Below are 19922 nucleotides of genomic sequence, written 5' to 3'. Positions count from 1 at the left end.
GTGGCTGGTGAAGCGCATCCGTTGAATGTAGACACGAAATAAAATTTTTGAAAAATTGTTTACAGAAAAGGAATTGTAATTGGATAGTGTACAGAATAAGCACAACAAAGTATACTCAGAATTCAAAGACGCCCAAGCTACTCCTCAGGCTTGACTACGCATCCCTGCTACATAATGTTGGAACAATAACAAGATCGAAATAAACAAACATAAAAGAAAAGACAAAGGATCTGTTGGAACACAAACCCTGCTCACTCTGAATAAAACATGGAGGAAACGGGATGTAGGAAACATTCTCATGTGTGGCTAGAACTACAAAATTTCTAACACCAACTTATTTTCACTAGGACGCATGGTTTCAGTGGAATACCGTTGATAGTGAAACTGCCTTATGTTGCAACACCAACCAGCTCTAACAAAACAGAAGATGAGATATAATTGAATCCCTGAATCAGTCGAAAGGAATTTTTTTAGTTAAGATGCCACAAAGCCAAACAATTCCACCAGGGACAGATAGGGACCATAAATGACACTGATATGTGAGTGGGAAAAGGTCTCGAATGCCCTCGTAAGTAATGAACGGACTCCTATATTGTGAAATGCTTTTTATATTGTAATCAGGCCAGGGAGGTTGAATTCATGTGATTATTTTTTGGGGGTATTTTTAGAAGGCATAAATCAGGGATCAGGAACCTTTTTGACCCAAAGAGCCATAAAAGCAAAAATATTTTGATTTTTTTGGGGGGGAGACGGCGCATCGTATATCTTAAGGCAAAATTTAACAAAACTTTCACGCCTGCTCTCCAGACAAAAGCTAATTTTCAGCACGTTTTATTTCACTGTTTGATGATTTGATAATATCTATAAAATAATATTGCCAAGCCCGTGTCCCATATCAATATAATATATAATGTGGTTTATTTATATACCACCTAAAATTTCTCTCCTGCTGTCACAAGTGTTGAGGCTCATTTTGACCATCTATTTTGTCCTAAATAATGATTTAAAAGGGCAGCACGGCAGTGCAGTGGTTAGCGCGTGTGCGGCTCAGTTCTGGGGTCGTGAGATCAAACCTCCTGTGTGGAGTTTGCATGTTCTCCCCGTGCTTGCGTGGGTTTCCTCCGGGCACTCTGGTTTCCGCCCACATTCCGAAAACATGCATGTTAGGTTAATTGATTGGTCCAATTAACCTAATGAGCAAGTGAGTTGTCTGTCTTTGTGTGCCCCGCGACTGGCTGGCAAGCAGTTCAGGGTGTCCCCAGCCTACTGCCCGAAGATAGCTGGGATGGGCTCCAGCACCCCTTCGACCCTACTGAGGATAAGCGGGGCAGATAATGGATGAATGGATGGGTGGATAATGGTTTAAAAACAAGATGTGAGCAAAGTTCTTTTGTAGAAATACTGCAATTGAGAATACCAACGTATCTACCTTCAGTGCAGACAACACTGGGGAAGGAAAAGAAGTGCGCGTGCCTTGTGTATAGCTTCGCCCATTCCTACTGAAAACCCAATCAAATTCCTCTAGGTTCTTTGCTGGAGCTTCTGGGTATTTAAAGTTTTTTACATGTTCTTTCATCATAAAGTGTTTCAACAATGTATGTAGATTGATTAGAGCGTCTAAATAAAGGATGATTTAGAGATTTACAGCCAATACGGGGTCTGTTGGTGTTATACTTTGCCTGTAAGATCGGGTTTAAATTGTGTCCTATATATATTGGACTGAATCCATTAGGGAGTTGGTAATGTCTTGGCTTTGCACGTGCGACAATTGTTTGTGTGTGTATCTATACACTAAGTAAGCAAGTTCTTTTTTTTTCTTCATGCCACATGTACTCATGAAAAAGCTATAGGGTTCTGACCCCAGGCGTAAATGTTATTCTGTTGCCAGCCCACAAGCAATTTCCCCAAAGGAGGCAGCAGAAAATGAAGTCTCTTTCGCCGGATTGTTGTCACATCAGATGAGCGCATTGAGCAGATTTAAGTCTGTGTAAGCTCGGTATTTGTCTCTGTCCCTTGGGACTCAAACCCAAATTGAGGCTTGATCCTCATCACCCAATGAACAAGCATCCTGCTACAATCTGCTCTCTTTTATTTTTATTTTATTTCCTCAAGCAATAACAGGATGATCTGCAATTCTCCTTACAAGGATTTACAATAAAACCAAAAAACCTGATGATAATAGATTTGAGGGGGTCACGTGAAGGATTTACTTTTGCTGGCTGTGTACTGGGGTTTATTTTGGTGTCACAGGACATACTGGCGCTTTTATCCGGGTGGCCATATGTTAATGGAGCTTCTAATACCTTCTAAGGTGGGCTTTCAGTTGGGACTCTGACAGACAACAATCTGTCTAATGACCGCCAAGTGACAGAGCGCAAATCAACCTTTTAATCAGTTGCTTTAATGTCATTCCTTTTAGTTTGGTTCAGAAAATGTATTGTCATTGTGAAAGAACAACGAAACTTCGTTTGGAGTGTCCAGTCATCCATTCACAGTTAAAAGAAAATGCAAAGATCCATATTTATTCAAAATGAATATAGATATAAACTTAATACCCATAGATAACCTGATATACGCATTAAAAGTAAAAGTGCCGATATGATACCAGAAAAACTAAATAGCAGCTTAATTAAATCAGTCAATGTTAAAGTGCAATTGTAGATGGAATACTTCACTAATATTCTTTCTGTTTTCATTCCATTTGTTAAATAGCGATGCAAAATAACTGGTTATCCTCTGCTGATAACCGATTAAATCCTGCTTTGAGAAACTGAACTTTTTTAAACTGCATGCTGTAGTTAGGGGAAAAAACAATTATTTTTATATGTGTTTTTTTTTTTCATCATCGCAATAAAATTAGACATCTTTGTCAAGTCAAGTCATGTTTATTTGTATAGCCCTTGATCACAAAGAGTCTCAAAGGGCTGCACAGATTAAAGACTATTGCAAACTATTATTACAGACTATTAACCTACACGAGGGCAAATGATACACATATTATCAACATAAAGTATAGGTTATCCATATACTAAAGAGTAGAAGTGTGTTCTAGGCTTAGATTTAAACATTTCCACTGAGGTTGCAGATCAAATCTCAGGGGGAAGAACATTCCACAGCACCCGGGCCTGGATTGAGAACGCTCTCGAACCTGGGGATCTCTAGTAGACCAGCGTTTTCAGAGCGAAGGCTCCGGACCGAAACATAGGGGGAAATTAAATCTGAAAGATATGAGGGAGCAAGTCCATGTATGATTTTGTATAATACCAACAGAACCTTAAAATCACATCTTAAGCTAACAGGGAGCAAATGCAGGTTAGCTGAAATCGGGGTAATGTGATCAAACTTTCATGTCTTAGTTAAAAGCCTCACTGCAGCTTTTTGTACCAGCTGAAGGCTCTTGTTTTTGGACTTCGGGAGACCAGAACGTAGTGCATTACAGTAATCAAGACGGGAAGTAACAAACGCATGAATTATATTCTCCGCATCTGACTGAGACAGCATAGGACAAATTTTAGCAATATTGCGAAGATGGAAGAAAGCTGTTCTAGTAATATTCTTCATGTGTGAATTGAAAGGACAGATCGGGGGCAAATATGACAACTAAATTTTTAACTGAGTCACTCTGGGTGATCTTACATTTGTCAATGTTCAGAGCAGTTTTTGAGAACAAGTCACGGCATTTAGATGGACCAAAAACTAACATTTCGGTCTTTTCAGAGTTAAGGCGCAAGAAGTTGAGTGACATCCACTCTTTTATCTCAGTGAGGCAGGCCTCCAAATTTCCAGTTTAGTGTGGCAGATTCCTCCATCGGAAGATATAGTTGAGTGTCATCTGCGTAGCAATGGAAACTGATATTATACTTGTGAATAATACCACCTAATGGAAGCATGTAAATGCTGAAAAGAAGGGGGCCAAGTACTGAACCCTGCGGAACACCACAGGAAACACTAAAGGGCTCAGATGTCATTTCATCATATTTAACACAGTGCGTCCTATCTGAGAGGTAGGATCTGAACCATAAGAGGACGGTTCCTGAGAGACCAATCAATTTTTCCAACCGTTCAGGTAAGATATTATGGTACACAGTGTCAAAATCAGCACTAAGGATCCAGCAGCAGCAAGAGTGATGAAGCGCCAGAGTCCATTGCCAGTAGAAGATCATTGGTTACCTTGATCAGGGCTGTCTCAGTAGAGTGGTTAGCCCTGAATCCTGATTGCATTTATTCAAAATGATTGTTATTGGATATAAAATCATTCAGCTGCTGTACCACAACTTTTTCAAGTACTTTAGAAAGAAACGGTAGGTTTGACACAGGTCTATAATTACATAAGCTTTCTGGATCAAGGTTGGGTCGTTTCAGTGTAGGTTTAATAATAGCGGACTTAAAAGCCGCTGTAACTACACCTGAGTAGAGTGATATGTTTATAATATTTAGAACTGAAGGTCCAAGGACCCCAAAAAGACCTTTAATCAGCGAACCCGGAAGCGGGTCAAACAGGCAAGTCGTTGGTTTGGCCGTATTCACCACCTGTTTAAGATTATCGAGTGACAGATCACTAAATCGGGAAAAATTCCCTGGACAGCCACCATGTCGCGCATCTATAGATTCAGCCCTTTAATATGTGATGTATTAACAGTGTCTTTAGAAATTTCTTCCCGTATGCGTGAATCTTCTTATTAAAGTCAAGTCAAGTCAAGTCAAGTCATTTTTATTTGTATAACCCTTAATCACAATAAGTCTCTAAGGGCTTCACAGATTAGTACACTATGTTACACAGACTATTTTTCAGCCGACAAAAAGAGTAGGTTATTATTCATATGCAATGGAGTAGAAGTGAGTTTTAAGTTTAGATTTAAACATTTCCACTGAGGTTGCAGATCGGATCTCAGGGGGAAGAGCATTCCACAGCACCGGTGCCCGAATGGAGAACACTCTCGAACCAGCAGAACACTTCTTTGCTCTCGGGATCACCAGAAGACCGGCACTCTCAGATCGTAGGCTTCGGACCGGGACATAGGGGCAGATCAGATCTGAAAGATAAGAGGGAGCAAGTCCATGTATGATTTTGTACAATACTAAGAGAACCTTGAAGTCACATCTTTGGCTAACTGGGAGCCAGTGCAAGTTAGCCAAAATCGGTGTTATGTGATCGTACTTTTTTGTCCTAGTTAAAAGCCTCGCTGCGGCATTTTGTACTAGCTGAAGAGACTTGATTCTGGACTTCGGGAGACCGGAGAATAGTGCATTACAGTAATCGAGACGGGAGGTAACAAATGCATGAATTATAGTTTCCGCATCAGACTGAGACAGTATTGAACGGATTTTGGCAATGTTACGAAGATGGAAGAAAGCGGTTCTAGTAATTTTCTTTACATGCATCTCAAAGGTTAGATCAGGGTCAAATATGACACCTAAATTTTTAACTGAGTCACTCTGTGTGATGTGACATTTGTCAATGTTCACAGCAGTTTTTGAGAATAAGTCACGGCATTTAGATGGACCAATGACTAACATTTCGGTCTTTTCAGAGTTAAGACGCAAGAAATTGAGTGACATCCACTCTTTTATCTCAGTGAGGCAGGCCTCCAAATTTCCACAGTTTAGTGTGGAAGATTCCTCCAACGGAAGATAGAGTTGAGTGTCGTCTGCGTAGCAGTGGAAGCTGATATTGTACTTGCGAATAATGTCCCCTAATGGAAGCATGTAAATGTTGAAAAGAAGGGGGCCAAGCACTGAACCCTGCGGAACACCGCAGGTAACATTAAAGGGCTCAGATGTCATTTCACCAAAGAAGACCATAAAGTCATGGGTTGAATGGGAAGAACTATCTCAGATAATCTGTTGCCTCGTTAGCTATGCTACAGTGTCGAAAAGGATTTTGGGGTTATTCTTTTGTTCCGCAATCACCTTCGAAAAATAGGCTAATTTTGCGGAAGCAAGGGCTGCTTTATACTTTATTTTGTTAAACAATAATTGAGCAATACTTATTGTCAGCAAAACATATGTCAAGATATTTTATGGTTACCTGAATTGAATTGTCTTAATTGTCATTTATCACAACATTATGAATTATTGTATGCAAGAAAATGTACGGCAACAACAAAAGTATATGAACAATACAATACTCACTCTACACAGTGAAGTTTAGAAGCCCCTATAATCCCAATAGTGCTGTACAAATCCTGAGCCATGAGACCAGTGATGGGCAAGCTCTCCGGTGCCTCGCGTATGTCATGATGAGGTGAGAGGAGACACTAACAAGATGTGCTACTGCTTCCAAAGAAAACCTAAATACTTTCTGATGAGAGAATAAAATGCTTAGTATAGTAGTCTCGGTTAATTGAAATTTATCCCGTAGCGTCAAGTGACTATTGGGTCTTGTTTTCCTTATCTGCCCCAAAACAGACATCATTATCTGTCCAATGACTATCGGCTCAATAATTATTGTGCATCCCTTTTAGACATGGGCTTAGCTTAACCAGCCTGTTTTTGGGGTTCCACAAGCACCCGCAAAATTATAGCATTTACAATTCTTCCTTAATAAAGAACAGGATAGGTTTAAATGTGATGAAAAACCCTAGATGAAAAAGAATATGTAAATAAAACACAAATTTGAACAATGCCGAGTTGGAAATTCTCCACTGCCTTGAAATGGTTCAGTCCATTTGATTCTTAGCACCGCTTTCGCCCTCCTCCCCACTTCTCTTTTGCCCGGCTAGTGTCACTTGCAGCATAACGGCGGAGTCTGTGTATTATGGTCAATCCTTGAAGTAAAGGGGTGGAATTATTAAGTGTTGAATGGAGTGTATCGTTGTCCAATAAGTTTCATGCTTCTTCTGTATGTGCACTTTATTAGAAGTAAAAACTGGACATGGGGTAGCAATAGTGTTTCTGTGAAACACAAAGTTAAATCTCATTTTCACAAGTGGGAATTGACACTCGTGAACAGTGTTGAATGATCCTAAATCACTTGCAATTAAATGAGAAAAAAAAAACGTTTTTAATCAGCCAGACACCCTCTGTGCTCAGCACCCCTAAAGCTTGAAACCTAAAATCGCCCTTGCTTTTAAATATTGACTGTTTTTAACTTACATTCGCCGAGTCATTTAGATCATTTAGATGGAGTGGAGCAGTGGCATAGATTACCTGTCAACTCAATACGATCTCATTAAGGACTGAATGTTTAACCCACAACTTGTTGTAGTGGCAGTAAGTAAGTCGTCTGCTGACGCAGGACTTGTGACCTTAAAAGGGACTGGCAGAATTATTTTTACAACACATGTGGGAGTGCGACAAATAAAGCAAAACAAAAAAAAACATTTTAATAAGAAAACCAACCTCAATGTACCAATTAAGCCATACAACCCCCAAATTCCAAGCCATGTAAATGATTATGGTTAAGATCTCTGGTGCCTCGTGCACATTACAGAGAGCAGGGAGCTTGAAATCATTATGTATGAACTTTAATATTGTGTTTTGAAGGACTGTAAAGTAATTGAAGTTTTGGTAACATGCTTGTAAATGCTTGAAGTTGTTGCCATTTTTCGCAACAAGTCTGCTTAAAATAGCCCACGACAATGCTTTCTGGAGGCTATGCTTTGCCTTTACATTTCTTCTCCCCTTCCCTGTGATTAATGGCAGCTAGCATTAGTTTGGAGGGCATTGTCTGATGAAGCGTCATTGCCCCTGACAGGTCACGCCCAAGATGACTGGAGCATGCTACACCCAAACAGGGCACTATGAAATGTGTATTAGTGCAAGGATTACGTTTCAATTATTGACATTGAGTATTTATTTGCGCTCTCTTGGCATTCCTCAGAGTCCGATTTAATTGATGACTTTGTTTTCCACATAACGAGCCGCTACAAGCCAGCTGTTTCTATGCTTCCCGGTTTGTTTTAGTGTACACGTTGTATTGTGCCAACCCTGCTGTTTCACTGACACCATACACCAGCCACACAGACAGTTAGCCTACCCAACTCACACTCATACAACCTGTCCCTCGCGATTGCATTTGTGTATACTTTCTGCTCAGAACACAATGCACGATATGTTGATAATTATAACAATATAGACACTTCAATTCAGAAGCAGTAAACTAGCGATGACCGAAACAAAATGTGGCAAAGGTTTACTGAATTGTTCAGGGGGGGCGGGCTGTAGTTTGGGGGACTACTGGTTTAAAATGTAGTCCAGAATTTCGGTAGAATTATTTGGACAACGCTTACAAAGCCAGTCAGTGGTTCCTGCTTGTTTTTAGTCCCCGTTAAGAGCCTCTTGTGCATCACATGACCATCACCTTCGCTACCTCACTCTTCCCTCCTCTTCCTTCATCCGCCAACCCCCCTGCAATCCTGTCTGTTCCCCTCTCAGGGTAAGCTGACACTGCGCATTTACACGTTAGCTGCTTTTACCTTTAATAGGATCAGGGCGACTTTGGTTGTCATTTGATAAAACCAAGCAGCTTGAAAACGACACCGCTGCCCCCTTAGCCAATTTATGCACAGGATAACGGGCAAACAGTGGAACAGTAGAAGGACAAAGATTTGTAAGAGCAAAATTGGAACGGGATTATCGCCGCAACCTTGTTGCGACAGAGGGAGTTGAAGTTTAACTTTAACACAATTGGTCTTCTTTCCTCCATGCTTAGAAAATTGACACAGTGAGCGTATGAAGTACTTAAAGGGGAGATAGTGAATTAAATTGAATTGTCTTTATGGTCATTGATATCAACATTGTATGCAGGATTAGACACAACAGGAGGTGAGTTTCTGAGCCATGCAACTCGCCATCAGCAAAGAGGCCCAACAGCATACACTGGTTTATTTCCTCCACATCATATTCCACCAGTTCAAGCTGCGTCAATATCCTCAACTATCCTTCGCCATTGACATCTATTCCTAGCGCACACTCTTGCATTGGTTAAATTAACCGACACCATCCAGTAAACCACATTTAGGTCTTCCTCTCATTCTACTTCCCACTACTTCTGGACTACATATTCTATTTGTCAAACGGCCTTCATCCATTCTTTCCATACGTCCGGAACCATCTCATAACATTTTCGTCAAACCTCTCAGCAAATTCTCTCACCTCACTAGTTCTTCTCCTTACTTCCTCATTTCTTAACCTATCCAGTCTTGTCACTCAACAAATACTAGGCCAAACATCTCATTCCAAAGAAATGTATCCTATTATGCTCATTTGCTCCCAAAGCCATAGTTCACTTTCGGTACCACCACTCCTTCATACAAACCTTGCTTTACCATTCTCAGGATAAATAGGCAAAAAATATTTACAATGTAGTGCTGAGGGACTGGCATAAGTTGTAATTATAGTGCAATGAAAAAGAGTGCTGCATCAAATCAACAGTGCAATGAACGGAAGTGCAATAACATTATCAGCAAGAAAATTCCCAGAATAATTTGTAGGGTATATATTTTCACAGTCTTGTGCAATAACATTTAGCTACATTTTATGGTTTTGTGCCCATGTTTAGGGTGGTGATGGCCCTGGGGAAGAAGCTGTCTCTAAGCCTGTTTGTCCTACCTGTAGCGCCTAGCAATGGGCAACAGGTCAAGTGTGTGGTGGCCAGGGTGGGAAGAGTCTTTTATAAAGTTGATAGCTATGCTTTGGTGTCGCAAGCCAGCAATATACTCTAGACTAGACAGAGAGCAGCCTATGAGCTTCTGGCCTGTGTTGATTACTCTTTTTTTCCCTGTCCGCTGCTGTGCCCCCAGCGTACTACACGCTGATGCAGTATGCCAGGATGCTCTGCACTGTGGCTTTGTAAAAGCCAGCAGCTTCTGTTCCTGGTTGTTCCTTCTGAGAACCTTCAAATAGTGACAGTATTTACTGATTTCCCCCTTTTTTCTTCTAAAGAACCTAAAAAGTAAGCAGCAGTTTGGGAGGGAGCAGACAATGCATAGCGAAATATACTTTAATGATACAAAATTGGAATCTTTCGACTACAACGGCATGTGAAATCAAACAACATGACAAATCTTACATCTATTGAAAACAGTTCTAAAGAAGAAATATGTAGTTACCACTTAATAAAATGTTTTGTGTAAATTTGTCTTATTTCTTCATCGCGCATGATGAAATTATTCAAAGATTGCTTTTGCACAAGTACTATTTATTTGCAGCATTGTCAAAGGGTTTCTAAAAGTCAACTAGTCATCACAACTTGGACCTAATTGTAAGCAGATTTTTTTTTTAAATATGTTTTTTAAGGTTTTGTAGTTTTCTCCTTTTTTTACGCATGGGGGTATTGTAGAGGTTTATTGTTCTATATTCTTTGTCAATTATCCATTATCCGTTAACGGTCAAATCATAATACACTACAAAGCCAAGAGGCCGATACACTTGCTCCAAGCCAAGAGGCTGAGTCAAGGTCCTAGTTGAGCTGCAAGCATGGAGGGAAAATAAATTGTATGTATGTCTATATAATTCCATCCATTATCTGCCCCGCTTATCCTCTGTAGGGTCACGGGTGAGCTGGAGCCCATCCCAGCTATCCTTGGGCAGTGGGCAGGGGACACCCCGAACGGGTTGCCAGCCAGTCGCAAGGCACACAGAGACAGACAACTCACTTCCTCATTCACACCTGGGGACAATTTGGACCGGCAAATTAACCTGACATGCATGTTTTTGGAATTAAATACATTGAGAAACATTAACCTACTTGTACCTTTTTAGTAATTACTATGTTCTTAAATATATTTATGTATTTTTTTTAAAGATGTACATCTAGAATTCAATGTCACAAATGTTGAGCAATACATGCATTAGGCAATATTAAAGGTTTAAAATATATTTTGTATAAGAAATATATTTTAAAACTCGATTACATAACACGTGTTGAGCAACACGTGTAGGCAGGCAATACAAATATTTACTACATTACAACAGAATTCTAAACATATTTATTTTTCATGTCAATGAAACTAATGTTGAAAAAGTCATGTACACTAGCACATATTTATTTATTATTAATTATTTATTAAGTATTAGGTATTATCATTATTAATTATTTTTCTGTGTAATTTTGAAATAAATTTTAACTATGGATTAGAAACTAGGGTTGAAACCGTAATAGTCTTCCCCACCGACGATAATATATTCCAAGAGGCAATGAAGGAAATCAGTACGCTAACCTATTATGCATTTAGCTTGCAAACTAATCTCTAATGAGGTTAATGGAAAGTACATCATACACAGCAGGATGCATTTAACACAGTTGTTTAACAAACAAAAATAAAAGACAGGCTCCCTCCTTTTCACTTGGCAGAATCCCAGGTTTTTTCGCGTAAGTCAACATATGAGACGCTCTCTGTCGTAAATGTTCTCTCTTTAACTTTATCTTTAGATTTGTTTGAGGTCACAGGAAATCTCTTTAGTGTCTTTAGAGTCATGGCTGATTTCTGGGACACTAAGCTGGCATCAGCGTCATTAACTCTTTGGCCTCCTCTTTTGTGCCACTTTTCTATTCGTCTGTATATATATATATATATATATATATATATATATATATATATATATATATATATATATATATATATACACAGTGGCTTGCGAAACTATATGGCCCCCTTGAACTTTGTGACCTTTTGCCCTATTTCAGACTTCAAACATAAAGATATAAAACTGTCATTTCTTGTGAAGCATCAACAATAAGTGGGACACAATCATGAAGTGGAACACACTTTATTGGATATTTTAAACTTTTTTTACAAATAAAAACCAAAAATGGGTGTGCAACATGATTCAGCCCCATTGAGTTAATAATTTGTAGCGCTACCTTTTGGTGCGATTACAGCTGCAAGTTGCTTGGGGTATGTCTCTATCAGTTTTGCACATCGAGAAACTGATATTTTCGCCCATTCCTCCTTGCAAACAGCTCAAGCTCAGTGAGGTTGGATGGAAAGCGTTTCTGCAGTTTTCAGTTCTTTCCACAGATTCTCAATTGGATTGAGGTCTGGACTTTGACTTGGCCAAAACCTTGATATGTTTTTTGGTGAACCATTTCATTGTAGCATTTGCTTTATCTCATCTCTCATCTCATTAGCCGTACCGCTTATCATCATTAGGGTCGCGGGGGGGCTGGAGCCCATCCCAGCCATCTCCGGGCAGTGGGCAGGGGGACACCCTGAACTGGTTGCCAGCCAATCGCAGGGCACACGGGGACAAACAACTCACTCGCTCATTCACACCTAGGGACAATTTGGACTGGCCAATTCACCTGAAATGCATGTTTTTGGAATGTGGGAGGAAACCGGAGTGCCCAGAGGAAACCCACGCAAGCAAGGGGAGAACATACAAACTCCGCACAGGAAGTCTGGAGCTGGATTTGAGCCCACGCTGGAGGTTCCTAAGACATGAACTGTGCCACACATGCGCTAACCACTGCGCCGCTGAGCATTTGCTTTATGTTTTGGATTATTGAAGACAAATCTCCGTCCTGGTCTCAGGTCTTTTGCGAACTCCATCAGGTTTTCTAGCAGAACTGACCTGTATTTGGCTCCATCCCTTTTCCCATCAATTTTAACCATCTTCCCTCTCCCTGCTGAAGAAAAGCATGCCCAAACCGTGATGCTGCCACCACCATGGTTGACCGTGGGATGGTGTGTTGAGGGTGATGAGCTGTGCTGCTTTTATGCCAAACATAACGTCTTGCATTGTTGATAAAAATTGCGATTTTGGTCTAACCAGAGAACCTTCTTCCACATGTCTGGTGTGTCTCTCAGGTGGCTTGTGGCAAACTTTAAACGACACTTTTTATGGATATCAGATTTGTGCAGTATACGACTGTTGTCCTATGGAGAGATTCTCCCACCTCAGCTGTAGACCTCTGCAGTTCATCCAGAGTGATCATGGGAAAAGGCATCATTACAACTCAAGCTTTTTAAAAATGTATATTCTAAACACACCGAGGGACATTAATGGTTGTCCTCAACTGATCTGACTAACTGACTTAAGGAACCACCCTAATTGCAAGGCACGACCAGAATCAAGAAACAGTTTCAGGTCAAGTCAAGCCACATTAATTTGTATGGCCCTTAATCACAAAATGTCTCGGAGGTTTGCACAGGTTACGATGACAACATCCCCTGATCTTAAACCAACATAAGGGCAACAGAAATCTCAAAAACATCAGCAAAATAGGAAACCTTGAGAAGGAGGCTCGCAACTGGTAATCCCCTTCCAGGATGACTAGGGTGCAATAGATTTAGCATTGGGTGACAGTACACAAAACAGTGAACATCAATAAAACATAGGTAATATATAGAAATTTGTTCGGAAAGTCCATGCCAGCAACGAAGAAGCTTCCCCTTTCTGCCAGCTCGTCGATTCAGACATTGACATGCTTCAGGTCCAGATTCTGGTCTGCTAAATCATCTGGAATTGTCATTCCCCCTCGTATCACCAACAGCCAGGCAGTCTAAAAAGACAGGAAAAGAAAAGTATGAGGTGGGCATCAATCATAAGCTATTGAATAGAAGTGGGTCTTAAGTCTAAATTTAAAAACTTCTACCGAGGTTGCAGATTTTATCTCCGGAGGCAAAGCATTCCACAGCACCGAGGCCCGGATGGAGAACACTCTCGAGCCTGCAGACTTCTTCCTGGCTCTTGGAGTCACAAGTAGACCATATCTTAAGCGGCCTGGTAGCCAGTGCAAGTTAGCTAATATAGGAGTGATATGGTCAAATTTTCTTGTCTTAGTCAAACGTTTCGCTGCCGCATTTTTCACCAGCTGTAAACTTTTGATGCTAGACCTCAAATTTCAAGTTATTGAATGATTATGTAGTTTAAACCAGAGATAAAATATATTCAAATCATTTTAAAAACATAATTACCAGCAAAACTAAACAATTTTAAGTCCTAATATTCCCTTAAGTGGGCGCCTTTTTGGAGGGATAATGTGTATTACTTAACGGCTACTAGTGAAAAAAAAAATCATTAAAAACAAAAATGAATATTTATTTAAATAATAAGCAATAATACATCAACAATCTAATAACATGATGTTTTTAAAATACTTATATGTCAAGAAATTTGCATTTATTTTGCATAACATGAGCCTCACCTGAAGATAGTTTCCATCTAGCTGCCAGGAGCAACCAACTACTGAAAAAAGCTGAGCAGAAAATGAGAAGTAAAATGGTGTGGTTTGGTCACTCTTAGACTCCGTAATGAGGATTCTTCCTCGTACTTTTTAGCACTTCTTTTCGGTTGCGCTACACCATACACTGACGTCTAGTGGTCAAATAATACACAGTTTCTTTAAAAGAAGCCATTTTTTAACAAACTCAACATGCTCAAACACGAAATGAAAGCATGCAACTACTGAGATATATCCCAGTTCATGGATCCATTAACTACTAGAGTCATAGGGGCACCATTTCCTGGTGTGTGTCTTGGGCAAGTAAATTCTGGTGGTGCCCATTTCTCCCCAGGTTGTTTTTTGGATAGAGGTTTGCTCCCCCACATGAAAACAGATACTGGTTTCCATAGTTACCAGTAGCAGGAGAAGCCTCCTGATCTGGCCAAGATTCAGAGCCTTCATTATCTGGTCGCCGTTGTTTTTGGTAAATACCAGGTTAGTTAGTCAAAGTAGGGCTAGATAGTCTCATTCAACACACAGAGGTTTTTTATCTTTCCTTTGTCTTCAAGATAATATAATCCATATTACAGATTTTTCACTCAATCTGCGTTTAGCCATGCTCAACATGTGTAAAAAAAACCTTTGCCAAGGCAAAGGCGCGCGACCTACTGAAAACGGGTCCGTGACCCACTTTTGGTTTCGACCCACCAGTTGAGAAACATTGGACTGCAGGTTACTGTACACAGGGTTCAACCATGATTCAGGATGCTGTGGGCACGTCTTTCCGATTTCCGTTGCGGTTAAATTGCGCACGTCACTTAACAGCTTACGTGGAAAATTCTTTTGTCCAGCTTGAAACTGAAAAGCTCTCAGGTCGTCCGCTTTAAGATTAACGGCTCTTCCCCTGGCTTTGGACTAAATATGGCGAAGCTGCCCTGAGCTAGTATCCTGCCCAAGTTGGGGACTGTGGAATTGACGTCATTTCCTAGTGACGTTCTTCTATCACCCAGGCGTGAAAAGCTCACCTTTTGAAATCAGAAAGTGTGACCAACATGAATCGTATAGATCCGAGGAGAAAAATGTTTTGAGGGGGGGTATTGTGGAATATGAGGTGGTGAGTTTAAATTACAAACAGTGTAGTATGCATGGGCAGGAATACTGTTTTTATTTGTGTATAACATCCCTTAGATTTTATATCATCATGGCCTAAATCACCCCCAAATTCAACCCAAGCACCGCCAAAAATTGTAGCATTTTTAAAACTCTCTTTTCCTTAATAATGGACAGGATAGGCTTAAATATAATAACAGCTAGCTGAAAGAATTTTGAAAAGCAAAGCAAACAAAAAATGGGAACAACGCAGTGAAGGAAATACCCCACTGCCTTGAAATGGTTCAGTCCATTTGAACCCTAGCACCTCTCTCGCCCTCCTCCCTGTTCCTCTTTCGCTTGATTAGTGTCGCTTGCGGTGGAGTCTGTGGAGACTCCGATGTTTTATGGTAAGAGTGTGTTAGATCATTTTAGGTGAAATAAAAAACAAATGTTTTAACCAGCCAGACACTCAGAGTGCTCAGCACTCCCAAAGCTCTGAACCTAAAGTTGCCCCTGTACATCATTATCACACTATTTATCCACGGTACCAGAGATGAATGTTAGAGAATGGAGAAAACAAAATTGTCCCAAAAGATTTAAATAAACGCAAAAAAGCACGATGAGAGAAATAAGTCTTTGGTCTATCTGAAGATGAATCTGGATTTATGGGGTGGGTGTTGTTAGGAATTAAAGTATTAAGATGTACCGTTTACCAAATTGTTCAAATTAGTTATCTGACTCCATTAACCAAACACAACCTACATTCTGTCCACGCGTTGCTCGTTTCTTGATGGAAAAATGAACAAGAGACCGGCATTTCCACAAGGGGGCAGATTTAATTTCTTAAATGATTTAACTAAGTGAACTCCATCGAATTAGCCGAATTAGTGTCGCTCGAGTCTCCGTCGAGCCTTCTCTCTCGATTCTTCCCTCTCGATCTTCTCAAGTTAATCTGCCCACGTTTTTTTCCACAAGCTGGTGTGCCGGCTCCTCCCATGCGCGTGTCAACGAAAGCCCCCACGTGGGGTCCACCCCCTCGCCTCGATGTCTGGAGAAACTCAAAACAACACCGAGCGTTTATGAAAACAATACCTGACGTACTGCTTCAGAGTTCTGTTATTAACATTCCCCAGCCAAAACACTCCGCATTTGGAACGGCGTGACCTGAAGCTCACTCAGTGAAAATATTCATTGCACTCGATAAATGTAACTTGTATTTAATATAAAATCCTTCAGTGTAGGTTTCTGAATTCTGTTCAAAGCAGGTATGAGGATGATAAAACTTGTGAGAGTGGGGAGGGAAGTTGGTGAGTGGTTTCCAGTAAGAGTGGGTTTGAGGCAAAGGTGTGTCATCTTACCTTGGCTGTTCAATTTGTGTATGGATGGAGCGGTGCACGAGCTTCATAAGAGCAGGGAGAGCAGGTATAATGTGTGATGGTGGGTTGCATTTAATTTAGCTGTTGTTTGCACATGACACTGCTTTGGTGGCTGACTGCAGCAGGACTGAGTGCTTTGGTAGAGGAGTTTTTTAGTGTATGTAATAGAAAGAAGCTTAAGGTGAAAGCAGACAAAAGTAAGATAATGAGGTGTTCGAGTGGTTGTGAGGTAGATTAATTTTACATTTTGTTGAATGGTGTAATGTTGCAGGAGGTAGATAGTTTTAAATATTTGGATTCGTATGTGGCAGCAGATGGTGGGTTGGAGGATGTGAATAAGAGGGCGGGTGAAGGGTGCAAGGCAATGGGTGTGCCGAGCGGATTGAAGCAAAGCAAGGATTGTGTAAAGGTGTGGTGGTACCAACCGTGATGTATGGCTAAAATACGTGGAGTTTGAGGGTCAGTGACTGTCATAGGTAATGTAGTATGTGTGGAGTGATCTGACTGGATAGGTTAAGGAATAAGGAAGTCAGGAGAAGAACTGGTTTGGTGAGAGAGCTTGATGAGAAGGTTGATGACAATGTTCTGAGATGGTTTGGACATATGGAAAGAATAAATTAAGCCTGTTTGACCAAGAGAGTGCGTAGTGCAGAAGTGGTGGGAAATAGAATGAGAGGAAGGCCTGAATATGGTTGGATGGATAGGTTTAAACAGGCTCTAAATGTTTGAGGTCGGTTAATTTATCGGATGCAATAATGTGTGCTGGGAATATATTTCAATGGCGGAGGATAGTTAAGAATGACTGATATCGACGCATATGATGCGGAGGGGGTAAACCAGAATATGCTGTTGGATATCTCTGCTGATAAAGAGTTGCATTGCACAGCAACTCACCTCTGGTTGTGGGCTTAATGTTTGGTGTCAGGTTGGGAAGAGCGAACCCCCCCAAAAAATGAAAAAAGAAGAGTTTATCCGTACTTGCATGTGCCACACAAGCAGTTTGACAGAGGCTGCGATGATGATTTGAGCCAGAAGAGGGCGTCAGCAAGTAAAGAAATTAGGAAATCCGGACAGCTCTTTTAAGTTTAAATGGAAAGTATAATTTGATGCTCAGAGGGACAGTGCGTGTTATTTACCGAGAGGGGGGCTGACATCATGGCCCGTCATCCTGCTCTTTTTGTGCAGTTCATAATCTCGCGAGAAACTTACTCTGCTGCATTTGTCAAAAGGGTCATAAATCAAAATGACTTGTTCAGAATCCCAATGACGTCACCGCCTTTCCAACAGTTCAGGCACACCAAAGTGATGACATCATCAAATTCCTAACATCCCTGAAATTCCTCTGGATTATGAGTGATTTATGAATTATGAGTGATTTATGACCGTATTAGTTATAAGTATTATATGACTGTAATTTAATTCATCAAGGAATTTCAGGAATATTTGTAATCCAATGACAATTAGGTATGCCTGGAATTTGGGGAATGCTGCGATATCATTAGAATGCTCAAAAATTTATTTCGATTTAGGGCATTTTTTAAATCACGCGGCAGTGTATCGCCATCTCGTGTAACAAACCTGAATTTGTTAAACTTTGTGCCAAAACTTGCAGTGGTGGTAAAGGGAGAAGCAAGAAGATGATCTTAACGAAAACAAAGCTTGGAAACAAAGTTATGATTGTCAAGAAATCCGAAGAAAGTACACACATCGTTGCCCTCACTAAAAAACATGTCCTTAAACCAATTAACAACAGGAAAAGTAAAATAAGGAGGCATTTGAACCAAGTCTTCAAAGGGCATGGAAATCCTTGCAAATGGAGTTTAAAAATTACTTTTTAATTTTAATCTGCCATCTTCTACCAGCTCAGTAGCCTAGATGGTAAGGCGCCCGCTTTGAGACTGGGAGGTCGGTGGTTCGCGCCCCGGCCGAGTCATTCCTAAGACTTAAAAAGTGGTCGGCGGCGCCCTCTGTTGGCTGCGGCTGCATCGGCTCGCTACAACGGGTCAGGTGCAATCGACATTTCGTTCTGTGTACATTGTTACACAGAATGACAATACAAGGAAATTATTATTATTATTATTATTATTCTTCCCCCTTGCAACCACGTGCCACACCACCGTACCAGTTCGAGCCAAGTCACACCAAAGGTAAAAAACAAAATATTTTTCAATTTCATGGATATTTATAAGGTTATTTTATAATGTACACATATATTACCTATGCATTGAACTTACTATGTACTATTTTCTTAGTAATGTTTACTATGTGGATACAAATGGAAATCTTCCACGGGCATTACAAACTCCCTTCTCTTCTCCCTTCTGCATCTACGCTCTACTCAACCAGCTCAAGTCACGTCATATATACATATATCACATATAAATTGAACTATACAGTATTTTGTTACTAATGTGTAATATGTACTTTATATACAAATGGGCATTAAATCTATCTCGAGTAAAGTAAACAACAAATAACAAATAATACACTGATACTGTCAACATGAAATATAGGTCATTCATAAGCTACAGAATATTAGTGAGTTTTAAGCCTAGATTTAAACAGATCCACTGAGGTTGCAGGTCGAACCTCAGGGGGCAGAGCATTCCACAGCACCGGGGCCCCTAATGCAAAACTCTCTCTGCGGATTTCTTCTTGGCTCTTGGGATCACTAGTAGACCAGCATTTTTCAGAGCGAAGGAACATAGGGGGAAATTAAATCTGAAAGATATGAGTGTGCAAGTCTATGGATGATTTTGTACATCACCAAAAGAACCTTAAAATCCCATCTTAAGCTAAATGGGAGCCAATGCAGGTTAGCTAAAATCAGTAATGTAATCAGTAATGTAATGTAAATAAACAACACGTGCTTGTTTAAAACCAGAAGTGGCAAACGTTTTGTCATGATTACTGATGTGACTCAGCTGTGCCTGCTCTTTTGGCTCCAACTGCCGCGGGTTCTGATTGGCTCCCTGTCAGTATTTGAACCCAGTCCTGTCTGTCCCCGGTTGTCAGTCCGTGAACCTCAGTGAATACTAGGCAAGCCTTTTTTGACCCTGACTCCCACCTGTCCCGTTTTTGCTCCCGTCTATTTCTGGCTACGACCTGTTTTGCTCCTGACCACGTCTGTTCTCCCATCCCGGCTTACGACCTCTTTTTGTCCCCCGACTTCGTCTACTCAACCGTTCTTGCTTACGACTCGCTTCCGACCCCGACCACGCCTTGCTCTCCCAGTCCCAGCTACCGACCCGTTTTTTCCGTCCCTGACACCGCTATCGCTCGCTACGGAAGATCCACTTCCGCGTTCAGAACATAATCCGAGTACGAGAGCGACTTGCTTCCCG

This window comes from Urocampus carinirostris, chromosome 12 (assembly GCF_059441175.1).
Source record: "Urocampus carinirostris isolate Australia breed hairy pipefish chromosome 12, RoL_Ucar_1.0, whole genome shotgun sequence".
Classification (NCBI taxonomy): domain Eukaryota; kingdom Metazoa; phylum Chordata; class Actinopteri; order Syngnathiformes; family Syngnathidae; genus Urocampus; species Urocampus carinirostris.
This window is presented reverse-complemented; position numbering follows the sequence as displayed.